This window comes from Octopus sinensis, linkage group LG5, assembly GCF_006345805.1.
Source record: "Octopus sinensis linkage group LG5, ASM634580v1, whole genome shotgun sequence".
Classification (NCBI taxonomy): Eukaryota; Metazoa; Mollusca; class Cephalopoda; order Octopoda; family Octopodidae; genus Octopus; species Octopus sinensis.
The window spans coordinates 13,117,849-13,130,351 of NC_043001.1; the positions used below are offsets into that span (position 1 = coordinate 13,117,849).

Sequence of the window (12,503 nt, forward strand, 5' to 3'; positions counted from 1 at the left end):
GAATGCTTCTGTGTTTGCGAATGAAAGACAAATGATGGTCACATGTAAGTGTATATATTCGTCCTAATAAACACGGTGTTAATGTTTTGTGAGCTTTTCCGGCAACATTAAAGAAATTGCAGTCTGGAAATAAATGTGTACGTGTGAATCGTTCGAGAAGAATTAGCATGTTTCCCCAGGCGAGTAAGTCACTTTATTATATATTAGAATATTATAATATATAATAGTATTATATATTTGTGTTGGGCATGTTGTCCTTTGAGATTAAACCGTCAATAACATCACATGAGATAGAAAAAGATGCTTCTGTTCGATAAAGATGAAAGAGTCGTTTGATGCGGATGATTTATTGACAGGAATAGTAAAAATGTTTGTATTCATTACAAACGAATAGGTGTCACTACTTATGAGACAGAGCAGAATAGCAAATTCCATGCTCATATGGATTAAATAGAGAGAAACTTCTCGACACAAAGTGCAATGGGATGAAGACAATTAAAATATGAATATATATATATATATAATATATATATATATATTATATATATATATATATATATCAAACGTGAGGATAAAATTCTTTTCGAAAAAAAATATCTACTCGAAAACAATTTTATCAATGGCCAGCATATTAAAAGATACCTTTAACGGTTAAATTTATATAATTCATAAATGAGGGCAAGGGAAAAAATGTCTAATGCCAAATATGCCGAAAAATTGGACATATTGTCCATTAACCATACAGTGAAAAAACTATATGGTTAATGGACAATATGTCCAATTTTTCGGCATATTTGGCATTAGACATTTTCCCTTGCCCTCATTTATGAATTGTATATATATATATATATATATATATATATATATGAATAAATAAATGAATGGAGTTGAACACCTTCGTTCAACTCGTTGAACTCCATTCATTTATTTATTCATATATAACACACAAATTTCTGCATGTGAACCCGGAGTTTCTACCATTGGACACGTCGCTTCAACCGTGTTTCTGACGCGAATTTGCTACCCTGGTATCGGTTCATTGAATTTTCCATGTTGACGATAAACATAGGATAATTCATTCTCCTATCGAAATATATATATATATATATTATATATATATATATATATATACGTGTGTATTGTTTTGCGAAGTCCTCTGCTCTGTATGACTCTCAAATGAAAACAAAAGACTGCGGTTATATTTTCTCTACATAGGTGCCCACATTCTGTCTAAGGTATCTCTGTTCATCCAGGGATTTAACATATTCCCCTTCGAATTTATTATTCATGATGATATTCAATTTTAAACAAAACGAAGTTCAGAGATTCACTCTTGGAATTCTCATTTTTGTCGCTACAAAAACAATTTTTTTTCTCTGAACATCGACTCCCTTCTGGTTTTCATTCATATTCTCATCACTTCAGACAAACATTGTTTCTTCATTCCTCATATACACCGCACAATGTGTCTCTATCTTTTATGTAACTTATTTCAGCTTTTGAAGAGGCGTATTGTTATCAGGGCGCCAGGGCCACTCATTATATTAGATAGTTTGGAAATGTTTTTAAACGAATAAACGTCAAATTTATATAAGATTCGTATTTCGATTCATTTATCTTTAAGAAATTATAAAGTATATAAAATCGGAATATTTGTATTTAATAAAACGTAATAAATAAAGTAAATATTTGATAGCAAAATTTAAGCTAGAAATCAATTTCAAATCTCCATGGTAAGTGTTTTCAATACGCAACATAATGGAGTATTTTATATCTATAGCGTCTCTTCGCGTATGTGATTAAAATGTTTCAAATAAGTTATTAATGAGATATACATTTCTGTTCTTTTTTTTTAATATTTTCTGAAGGAGTCTAAACAAAACATTATAAATCTTTTTAAAGTTGAGTGTTTATTCAGTTGCTTTCTAAAAATATGTTGAACACGATTTCCTTACATTAGCGCAAAAACACATTTTTTCCGCTTGTGTTTTTATTTTTTTTATGTAATAATTGTTAAAATAAAAGGTACCAAGTCGGCAAAAGTATTCTTTTCTACTCCAGGAAAAAAGGCCCGATTTTTGGCGGGGGGGGGGATAGTTCGATTAGATCGACTCCGGTACGCAAATGGTACTAAATTTATCGGCCACGAAATGATGAAAGGCCAAGTCAGCCTTGGCAAAAGTAGAGACAGATGAAACACCGCTAAGCATTTCGCCCGGCGTCCTAACGTTTCTTATTTCTTTATTGCCCACACAGGGCAAAACACAGAGGGAACAAACAAGGACAAAGGGATTAAGGCGATTACATCCACACCAGTACTTAATTTATCAGGGAAATTCCTATTTCTTTACTACCCACAAGGGGAAGAAAAGAGAGGAAAAACAAGGACAGACAAACGGATTAAGACGATTATATCGACCCCAGTGGGTACCTGGTACTTATTTAATCGACCCCGAAAGGGTGAAAGGCAAAGTCGACCTCGGCGGAATTTGAACTCAGAACGTAATGGCAGACTAAATTAAGTCGTTTATATTGACCCCAGTGCGTAACTGGTACTTAATTTATCGACCCCGAAAGGATGAAAGGCAAAGTCGACCTCGGCGGAATTTGATCTCAGAACGTAACGGCAGACAAAATACCTATTTCTTTACTACCCGCAAGAGGTTAAACACAGAAGGGACAAACAAGGACAGATAAACGGATTAAGTCGATTACATCGGCCCCAGTGCGTAACTGGTACTTAATTAATCGACCCCGAAATGATGAAAGGCAAAGTCGACCTCGGCGGAATTTGAACTCAGAACGTAACGGGGCAGACGGAATACGGATACGCATTTCGCCCGGCGTGCTAACGATTCTGCCAGCTCGCCGTCTTAAGCCAACAAAAGTATTAAATGCTTCGCAAAAATGCTTACCGTCATTTGTTTCTTTTAATTATATTCTAACATCAGGTTCCTCCAAGTCTACTTTCACTCACATCATTTCGTGCCGATAAAATATATGAACCAATTCAGCGCTTTGGGCCAATGTACTCGGCTCACCCTTACGCTGATATTACACCAAAATATGAAACCCTTATTAATATTTGGTATACACAGCATTTCTTTGACAGAGACAGTATTACGTCGGACAAAATGACTGACATTCATTGTTTCGCTATATATTTATAAATGTTGAGTTCAAATCCCCTCAACGCCCAGTCGGATTAACTAAATTAATGTAGGAGTATATAAATATGGGTGAGATAATGATCAGGCTTTCCAACATCAATTCCACTCGCACAACATATACGTGAGAAACTTATTCATAACTCATCGTAATTTGTTTTATGCTACTGTACGTACAATGCACACACTTCTTTATATATTTATATGTGTGGAAAAGGCAGCGAGCTGGCAGAATCGTTAGCACGCCGGGCGAGATGTTTTGCAACATTACGTCTGCCGTTATATTCTGAGTTCAAATTCCGCCGAGGTCGGCTTTGCCTTTCATCTTTTCGGGGTCGATAAATTAAGTACCTCTTATGCACTGGAGTCAATGTAATCGACGTAATCCGTTTGTCTGTCCTTGTTTGTCCTCTCTGTGTTTAGCCCCTTGTGGGTCGTAAAGAAATAGGTATTTCGTCTGTCATTACGTTCTGATTTCAAATTCCGCCGAGGTCGGCTTTGCCTTTCATCCTTTCGGGGTCGATAAATAAAGTACCAGTTTAGCACGGGGGTCGATGAACTCGACTTAATCCGTTTGTCTGTCCTTGTTTGTCCCCTCTATGTTTAGCCCGTTGTGGGCAGTAAAGAAATATATATTTGTGTGCGTGTGCGTGCGTGCATGTCTTTATATATGTGTTCTGAGATACATATTGACAAAATCAGCACGTAACACTAATTGATATATCTTAATGTCTGAAGTGGCAAAAAAACAAACAAAAAAAAACAGAAACTTGTCTTTTAGAAAGAGTTGACTAATGACAATTAGACATATTAATTATCATTAAGAACGTTTGTTCCGCATGCTAAACAGCGTAAGAGAGTATGTGGAGAATTTGAAGCACTCTCCAGAAAATCAAAAATATCCAAATAATAAATAACAAACGAATTGACGTCAATACGTTTCTACGTTTTACATTTGCATTCACAATAGCTTCATAGGATAAAGATTTCCAACAGACACGTGACTTTGTACTCCGTTTATGAATGTAAGAACTCTAAAGAACTCACATTTACAACATAGTGTTTGTGGTGCCGGCCGTGTGCGTTTCTGTACGTGTCATATTATGCTGTGGAAACTAATATTAAGCTTTATCCAGTTTAAATCTTATTTCTTTATTGCCTAGAAGAGGCTAAACATAGAGCGGACGAACAAGGAGGGATAAAGTCGATTACATCGACCTCAGTGCGTAACTGGTATTTAATTTATCGACCCCGAAAGGATGAAAAGCAAATTCGACCTCGACGGAATTCTAACACAGAACGTAGCGGCAGCTGAAATACCGCTAAATATTCCGCCCGGTGTGCTAACGTTTCTGCCAGCTTACCGCCTTTAAATCTGGCATATTTATAATATCAAGATTCCACAAATTCTTATAGATTTTAAACTGAAATATTTCGTCAATTTGTGGGCACGGTAAAAAAACATGTTGCAAAGGTTCGCGCTGCAAACAGCAATATATTCTTTGAAATTAAACATCTAAGTAGGTGTCGATGCCTGGATATAGACTTAGACATTCATTACCTTACATCTAGAGTACCTCTTGTGAATCACATTTGTATTTGGGAACACTATAATTCATATATTTCAGGTCGTAGTTTATTTTTCCCCAAAATTCATGCCCTCATCTCCAGTATGAAGTGTAACCAAACATAATTCTATTTATACACCTACAATTCGCTTAGATATTGCATAGTGGAGGCGCAATGGCGCAGTGGTTAGGGCAGCGGACTCGCGGTCATAGGATCGCGGTTTCGATTCCCAGACCGGGCGTTGTGAGTTTTTATTGAGCGAAAACACCTAAAAGCTCCACGAGGCTCCGGCAGGGATGGTGGTGATCCCTGCTGTACTCTTTCACCACAACTTTCTTTCACTCTTACTTCCTGTTTCTGTTGTACCTGTATTTCAAAGGGCCGGCCTTGTCACTCTCTGTGTCATGCTGAATATCCCCAAGAACTTCGTTAAGTGTGCACGTGTCTGTGGAGTGCTCAGCCACTTACACGTTAATTTCACGAGCAGGCTGTTCTGTTGATTCGGATCAACCGGAACCCTCGTCGTCGTAACCGACGGAGTGCTTCCATCCAGATATTGAATGCATTAAGCTTCAAAAATAACACTGCTTCATTGGTGTTCACAAGATATTCTTTTTAAATTGTGACCAGACGTTTATGCATTTTATATGTTAAAGTTTACTGATATTTCATAGATTTTTTTTTAATAAAAAGAAAACAAATTTATCTTATATTTTTCAGCATCACAAAATCTTCTAATAATTCCTGCTCATATTGTCCTGAATATTACCGTAGCTTCAATTTGGTAAGTAATATATTGAATTCATTTTTCAATGTTTTGTTTGACTATGACGTATTTGACATAATGTTTTTGTTTGTTTGTTTGTTTTGTTTTTGTTTTTCCAGTTTCAGCTCTTGAGCTGTGGCCATGCTGGGGCACCGCCATTGTGGTGAAAGAGTACAGCAGGGATCACCACCCCCTGCCGGAGCCTCGTAGAGCTTTTAGGTGTTTTCGCTCAATAAACACACACAACGCCCGGTCTGAGAATCGAAACCGCGATCCTGCGACCGCGAGTCCGCTGCCCTAACCACTAGGCCATTGCGCCTCTACATAATATGGACATTCCTTAACTTATTTTCGCGATCTCTTACTGTGAGTCATATAAAATCCTGCTCGTCTTTCTTTTGTTACGATCTCAAATGTAATTGGAGAACGGGAAATACCTTGTATAACGTGAGACTGGGCGAGTCTTTGAATATTACGTGTATAGATGGGAAGATGCAAGACAGCACCGTTATGGATTAAATATACTAATGCTCCTGGATTAGTGAAGTGTGATAAGCATTTATGCTACAAAGAGACTTAATGCCCATTATTAGTTGTGTAAAGCAAGACTGTTTCGCATTTAACAATACGGAGATTGTTAAATACAGATTATACTTATCAGATTTGTAATAGCCCCAACCTAATCGGGAAAATGAATGCATTTAATAAAGCAGGATAATGTGTAGAGTGATAAAAGCCGGTAATGTGGCAATCACCTTTAAGATCGGAAACCGTAAATGCTGTACAATACAACCCGAAATCTTTTCTACAGGTTGAAAAAAATTGTAACATTTCTAAGTAAAATGACAACACATGATGTTTATGAAACTCCCCACTTATGAGATCTAATTATAGATGTAAAAGACACTCAACACTCCACAAATAGATACAATTCAACCATTCATGATTATCCGAAAATTTAGTGTCCATTGCAACGCGGCAGGCAACCTGTATCTTCAGTAAGCAGCATTTAGCTTGATGGGGATATGACGTGTTTTTTTTTTCAGTGTGGATGATTTTCAGCAATACTTCATAATTGGCTGATCAACGAAAGACAGTTTCTCGAGAATTAGATGATAATCGACTAAGAAAATGGCTTTAATTCTGCTTAGGCTTACGCAAAAACTATTCGAGCAAATCTATGATCTAATGCTTACCAGCAGGAACGATATTTCGTTTTCTCAGATAAGCAGTAACTGCTTATCTATATGTTAGTTTAGACAAACCTATCTTCACATTTCATTCTAAACGGCCGATGTGTTTGCACACTTCTGTTTACAAGTTATGGTTGATCACAATAATTCTAGATTAGCGTTATCGGACAACGTATCAATAACTGTATTTATAATTAGGATAATATAACTTATAGAATATAACATAAATATAACAAAATACATTATAAAATATGTATATATTTTCATGATCGTTTCCTATATTTGATAGATATAACATTTTAAACATAAATGTAAATAGTTGCAGATAGACATGTACAACAGCATTTGATAAAACATACTTAAAACAGTTTTTTGAAACCTATGTTTATATGCCGATTAAATCGGAAATGTTATAATCGATATTTCGTTTTTGAATTTGGTTCGCAAGATTCATTATATGAGTTTGTGTGTTGAGTCAGGACTATTGAAAAGTTTGAAAGACGCAACTAAAAGTTTAGGAAAATAAAACTAAGAAATAAGTGGAAATTTTACCGCTGCGAGTGTTACATTATAAGGCACAAAAAGAAAATGACTCTCCCCAGACACAACAGATTATAATCGATAATTTCAGATAATGTATAATGTCGCCTATTAAATGGGAAAAGCACAGCATCTTGCAATGGTTCCTTTCTTAGCTATATTTCACTTCAAACTAACAAAAAGTTGATGGAGGGAGCGAAAAGTCTAGGGGACTTTGTTTATAAATTTGTTAATACTTGACTACGATGGGATAAGCGGTCGCGCAATGTATAATATCAAAATAAATAACAAAAATGTTCGTCTAAACTAGCTTTGCAGAAAGAGGCAAATACAGTGAAGAACTTATGAAACATATAAGATAATTTAACCTTAACGTATCATATTTCAGTGACGCTGATCAGGAAACAAAGAAATCATACTATATTGTTGTATGCATACAAAATTATCAGTTACACTATTACTTGGCATAATAACCAAAAAGTTTATAAGTTCTTTCACCTTCAAAATATAAACTGCTGACAGCAATATATAAACTAGTATATATATATTTATATATGTATATACAAAAGAAGTAATTTTAAAATGTGGATCATCAAATTATTTTAACAAACTCCCCTAACTGGATATATGTAAAACCGTCAAACCTTTTAAGTTTTAAATAATATAATAATCAATTATTAATATACAAGATTAACGAAAAGGGAACTTATCTAACGATACCCACAGAAGATTGGTGCTACATGGAAAGATATGAAAAGAAAGTAATGAACATCTATACAGAACTCAGAGAGAAATGACTACCTGTGAAACTTATGTAAACCTAATTTCACCTGAAAAATGTCCAACATATGTCGTCGGCTTCTTCTCATGTTTTCTCTAAAACATTTCCGCTTGAAACATGCCAAGTACCAAAGAATCATAAATACAGAGCAAACCAGTCACTCGTTAGTTTAATAGGCAAGTGGCCTTGTATTGATAATTTTGGTCTTTGCTTTGGGGAGTAGATGTTATCACTATGCGGGTTTAATATCACCAAGAGGTGCTTTGGTGCGCTTAGTGAAGTCCACCCCGCTGCAAGCATTCAGCTCAGATATGTGGTTTGACAATAATTCTCCCCTAGAACAAGCAGAATAAACGGGGGTGGGGGTAGAAGGTAATTGTATTTGATAAAATATACGGAACACTCAAAGGATTCAAAATATATAGCGTATATTGAGGTAAAGTAATAGTATGGAAACAGGCATTAGCAAACTTAATTAAGGAATCGGGGAATATTCCAACATATCGGTAGAGATTGCAACACATTCTATTTCTTTACTACACACAATGGGCTAAACACAGAGGGGACAAACAAGGACAGACAAACGGACGAAGTCGATTATATCGACAACAGTGCGTAACTGGTACTTAATTTATCGACCCCGAAAGGATGAAAAGCAAAATCGACTTCGACGGAATTTGAACTCGGAACGTAAAGACAGACGAAATACCTATTTCTTTGTAGCCCACAAGGGGCTAAACACAGAGAGGACAAAGAAGGACGCACAAAGGGATTAAGTCGATTATATTGATCCCAGTGCGTAACTGGTACTTATTTAATCGACCCCGAAAGGATGAAAGGCAACGTCGACCTCGGCGGAATTTGAACTCAGAGCGTAGCGGCAGACGGAATACTGCTCAGCATTTCGCCAGGCGTTCTAACGTTTCTGCCAGCTCGCCGCCTTCGATTGCAACACATTCGGCAATGGAAATGGTTCCATTTGAAATAAATATCCATATACTATATAAAACCATACAAAAATATCCGTTAAATACTTAACGGGTGCAGAATTAACATTTCACTGATTACTTTTTTCATATCAGTGACGGAACCAAAAAGTATTTAACATATGCATATAAATATTTAATATGTTTGCAATACAGAAAATGCACATCTATGCAACCATTAATAAGTGAAGGCTCTATTATTATTTTAAACATTCTATAATAATGCGCAGTCCAACAAAAAGATTATTTTCTATGCGTGTAACAATATTTCGGTATTATAAATGTTCAATAAATGTGAAATAAGTTGCACGTGATCGTAAAATGAAAAACAAAAAAACATTGTTTTCTGCTAAATACACAGTCTTAACAATAAGGGAAAATATCAGAATTTATAGTTAATTTAATCGTAATCAAAATCTAAAAATAAAAGTCTTGAAATATAGAATCAAAATATTTGTCGTGATAACCTGATTTCATACGTTTGGAAAGAATAAAGGTTTTGAAAATGTCATTATCTTTATTGTTTATTATATTCTTAAATAATGGGAATTTTATATCATATTTAAACGTTTACATTGTTTAACATATGAAATTTGATTGTTTTGAAAAATTGTCTTAAACATTCTATATATGTGTGATACAGATATTATTTTCTTCTGAGTTTGAAAGCATTTAAAGCAATCTTTTTTTGTTTTCTTTAAAATAACAATGCTCCAGATAATTAAATGCTTACAATTTAAGACAAAGATATACAGGCAGATGTATATTCAGACAATTGATCATTATACATAGATATTCTGAAGTCATATACAATGCTACAAAGCTTTTGATTTACATTTCAAATTAAGAAATGTTATTAAAGTGGGTGTGTGCATGCGAATATGTATGCGCGTGTGTGAGTGTCTATGTTATTGGCAAATAGGAATTTCACATTCTCATTCGATTTTTAAATTAATGTTTTGAAACGGAATATTCATAATTCTATTCATATTCTCCTGAATATATGTGTTTCTAGATATTTCTTTTTCCTTCCGATCAATTGGATACCTGTTTCTTTATTGCCCACAAGGGGCTAAACATAGAGGGAACAAACAAGGACAGACAAACGGATTAAGTCCATTATATCGACCCCAGTGCGTAACTGGTATTTATTTAATCGACCCCGAAAGGATGAAAGGCAAAGTTGACCTCGGCGGAATTTGAACTCAGAACGTAACGGCAGACGACATACCGCTAAGCATTTCGCCCGGCGCGCTAACGTTTCTGCCAGCTCGCCGCCTTCGTTTATAGTAAATATACTCGATTTATAATATTTCAAATATAACATGGGTTTTGTATTATTTTAAAGAACAAATAGGGTAGACAAACATGCCCGTTCGTAAGATGTATATTCAGACAATTTTCAAAGTATCAAAGAGTATGTTATGAATTTTTCGGGATCCAACATTATTGCAGTGAACTACGAAAGAAGAACCAGGATGCCAGTCAAAAAATGTCACTGAATATTTGTGATATATATCAGTGAAAATATCAATATTTGAAAAGTCAACCTGAACGTGATATCTCTTCAACCGTCCCTGATTGAAACAATTACTTAAAAGCGACATATTCTGTAAGTGACTATAGAAACAAGGACTAGTGACTAGAACAAATACCTGCACGCACTACCACATGTGTGTGCATCCGTGTGCGTCTGTGTATAATAATAATAATAATAATAATAATAATAATAAGAGCATTGTCGATGTGAGAACTGTTGCTGCTCATGCATTTTAATTTAACTTAAAAAAAAAAATGAACGAACTACTGAGTTTGGTTTAATGGCCTACCAATGTATACTATGAGTTTCTTTGTCCTAGGAGTCGGGAAGACACTCGACAAGAAATGGAAGCAAATTTGAAAGAAGAAAAAAAAATATAATAATGAAATTAGTGTATACAGTCCTCAGGTGCACCACAACTTGACAAAAGTGTGTATAAAGCATATGCAGTAATGTACAAATATCTGGAAAGCGAACAGTGTATGAGTCAGATAGATGCTTGCGTGTGTATGGAGGGGAGAAAATCAGGTGTAGTGTTGGTGAATGTCAGGAAGCATGGAAGTTTTGAAGGATGCAGTGCTCCGACAACTAACAACTGGTGCCGGCAGTTTGTTCCATTCTTCAGCAACTCTTAGGAAAAAATGTTTCCGAAAGTCATGGGAGCTGCGCTGTTTTCTAACTTAGTAAATAAATATGTCCACGGGTGTTAGACAGATGGAGTTTGAAAAGGTGCTCAGAGTTATTGTTTGTAAGATGGTTAATAAGTTTATGGGTGTCTGCCAAGTCAGCTGCCAGACGTCGGAGTTTCAATGTATCCCTGCCCAGAGAAGTAAGGCGTTGTGCGTATCTGCGTGTGTGTGTGTATCCGAATGCGTATGTGTGTGTGTATCCGACTGCGTGTGTTTGTGTATGAATACAACAGCAAAGCAACACAGAAGGAACGACATTTGAGAAGACGTAACCTGAGAGCTCTAGTGGAAAGGCAATGTATCTTAGCGTTTCTTCCTCATAAGAAGAAAGAACCGTAAATGCATTGACTGAGAAAGAATAACAGTCAGAGTGGATGGATAAAAATAATGGGTTAAATGCTAAAAACGGAAGGGAGTGTTGTATTTCGGAAGGGGCAGAAGGCTCGGGTGTGTAAACACAAAGAGAAAACTAGGAAGACGTGAAGGGTGCTGTATTTGTGTGTGTGTTTGGCTATCTGTGTATGTATACGTGTATATGTTCATGTGTTGTATTTGCAGAAGTGTGAAAATTTAAAAGCCTTGTGGCATAGGTTTATAAGTGTGGTTTATAAGTGTTATAAATGGGAAATCGATACGTATGTGGAGAAAATTACTATTGGTAAGGTGCGAGGGTACATGTTTGAAGGAATAAAGATACCGTTAAATCAAATGCAAGAGCAAGAACAATTTGAAACGTTACACTGATATGTGTGCAAGTATATATATATAAAAAGTACGTTAGTGTAGGAAGTTTGGTAACAAAGGAAGACGACTGGAACTAAACACTGATAAACAAAAGTAAATGAGTTAAAAATAGACAAGCCTAACAACGATACCAATTACTTGAGAGAAAATGCCCGAAGAGTTTGTGGAATATACAGAGCCTTGTTAAAAGAAAAGAAGTTTATCCACGAAAAGATAACAATTTTGAACAGGCTGATAACATCAGCGGAGAAGAAGTAACTGTGATGTATGTGTGCAAATCTAGCCAAAACACACGCTGCGTCAAAAGGAATTAGCAGCGAGGAGTGAATTTGTCGTGTTTCAGAAAATAGGAGATAACAAGGACAACGATGTAACAGGTGAAAAAGTGTTTGTTTGCGTCGGTGTTTGTGTGTGTGAGTTGCTGAGTGTGTGTGTCTGTTTCATTGTGTGTGTCTGTGTTTGTTTGTGCGTGTGTGTGTGTGTGGGCCTGCGTGTGTGTGAGTGTGTGTTGAGGATTACAAGAGTGTT

General features: G+C 35.8%; 1 long non-coding RNA gene across 1 annotated transcript in view; it reads left to right on the forward strand.

Annotated features, from left to right (window-relative positions):
- Positions 1-5,443: 5,443 nt before the first annotated feature.
- The window catches only part of LOC118763575, a 145,057-nt gene continuing 137,997 nt past the window's right edge, over positions 5,444-12,503 (forward strand). The window contains exon 1 of the long non-coding RNA XR_004999324.1: positions 5,444-5,520. This is a non-coding gene — a long non-coding RNA (uncharacterized LOC118763575). The remainder of the gene's footprint in view (positions 5,521-12,503) is intronic.